Below are 2,025 nucleotides of genomic sequence, written 5' to 3' on the forward strand. Positions count from 1 at the left end.
CCACTGACCCAGGAACGAGTTATGAGGAGGGACCACTGACCAGGGAACGAATTATGAAGATGGACCACTGACCTGGGAACAAGAAGTTATAGAAGATGGACCACTGAAATGGGAACAAATCATGAAGGCGGACCACTGAAATGGGAACAAATCATGAAGGCGGACCACTGAAATGGGAACAAATCATGAAGGCAGACCACTGAAATGGGAACAAGTTAGGCAGATGGACCACTGACCTCGGCGAGTGCTGATGCAGACTTGGTGTAAGTTGGTAATTAGTTCGAGACCGTATCGGTGTCGCTGGTAGGTGTTGGATATTGTAGCCACGGAGGGCGACCCAGGGTGAGAGAGTGGTGGTGCTGACGGCACTGTGGACTCCTGCTGGGGAAGTCTATATATGTTACTATCTACCTACTTTCCTTGAAGAGGTGCTGGTATAAAAAACTAACTTTATTTAAGCTCTTCTCTATGTAGAGCTTTACATACATTTATTTTACTGAGATTTTATTTATTAATTGGTTTGATGATTGATGAATCAGCAAAACAACCCGTGTGGGTGGCTCAGGGAAACTAAAGCTCTATACAGGGACATGTCAAACAGGAAAAAAAGCAAGAACGTGACATATGTTCTGGAAGCTGACAGAGAGCACACAGTGCTCTCCAGAGAGAGCGCAGTGCTCTCCAGAGAGAGAGCGCAGTGCTCTCCAGAGAGCGCAGTGCTCTCCAGAGAGAGAGGCGTGTTTATGCTCCAGAGAGCGCAGTGCAGATGCAGTGCTCAGAGAGGCGCAGTGCTCCTCAGAGAGAGAGCAGTGCTCTCCGAGAGAGAAACACAGTGCTCTCCAGAGAGAGAACAGATGCTCTCCAGAGAGAACGCAGTGCTCTCCAGAGAGCGCAGTTCTCTCCAGAGAGAGCGGGCACTGCTCTCCAGAGAGAGAGCACAGTGCTCTCCAGAGAGCGCAGTGCTCTCCAGAGAGAGAGCGCAGTGCTCTCCAGAGAGAGCGCAGTGCTCTCCAGAGAGCGCAGTGCTCTCCAGAGAGAGAGCGCAGTGCTCTCCAGAGAGAGAGCACAGTGCTCTCCAGAGAGAGAACGCAGTGCTCTCCAGAGAGAGAACACAGTGCTCTCCAGAGAGAGAACACAGTGCTCTCCAGAGAGAGAACACAGTGCTCTCCAGAGAGAGAACACAGTGCTCTCCAGAGAGAGAACACAGTGCTCTCCAGAGAGAGAACACAGTGCTCTCCAGAGAGAGAACACAGTGCTCTCCAGAGAGAACGCAGTGCTCTCCAGAGAGAGAACGCAGTGCTCTCCAGAGAGAACGCAGTGCTCTCCAGAGAGAGAACGCAGTGCTCTCCAGAGAGAGAACACAGTGCTCTCCAGAGAGAGAACACAGTGCTCTCCAGAGAGAGAACACAGTGCTCTCCAGAGAGAGACCACAGTGCTCTCCAATAGGTTTTGATTGTGTGTCAGATTATGGAGGTTTAGATCAGGGTCAACGTGATCAATCATCTTCTATGTTTAAATTATGGTTATTTATATCCTGAGTTGTGGGTTGAGTTTTAGTACTGATATCTGTAGTGGTGGGAAGTTTGGACAAGTATATAGCTATAGCATTTTGGTCATGTAGAGTATAGTCACTAATACACATAATGGAGTTGGTGTTGTCTATGTGTTGTGCTGGAATGAGCTCAAGTACAACTAGGTATAAACTAATAATATAAAAATACAAAAATTAAAAAATAGCACAAGACTCTATTGTAATTGACTTTGGTATAGGTCTAATGTAATGACTTTGGTATAGTCTATGTATTGAGCTAGAATGAGCTATAGTACAACTAGGTTTAATCTAATATAAAAATACAAATTAAAAATAGCACCAGACTCTCACTAGTAATTACACTATGGTCTAATATAATGAATTTGGTACTGACTATGTTTTGAGCTAGAATGAGCTATAGTACAACTGAGTTTAATCTAATGATATAAAAAAGGCACAAGACTCTCAATTGTAATTGCACTAAGGTCTTATAT

General features: G+C 45.6%; 1 protein-coding gene across 1 annotated transcript in view; it reads right to left on the reverse strand.

The window, feature by feature from the left end:
- Positions 1–396, reverse strand: part of LOC138851553 (uncharacterized) — a 63,902-nt gene extending 63,506 nt beyond the window's left edge. The window contains exon 1 of the mRNA XM_070080795.1: positions 237–396. The gene's annotated coding sequence lies outside the window, so the exon portion shown is untranslated. The remainder of the gene's footprint in view (positions 1–236) is intronic.
- Positions 397–2,025: the final 1,629 nt, after the last annotated feature.

This window comes from Cherax quadricarinatus, chromosome 6 (assembly GCF_038502225.1).
Source record: "Cherax quadricarinatus isolate ZL_2023a chromosome 6, ASM3850222v1, whole genome shotgun sequence".
NCBI lineage: Eukaryota > Metazoa > Arthropoda > Malacostraca > Decapoda > Parastacidae > Cherax > Cherax quadricarinatus.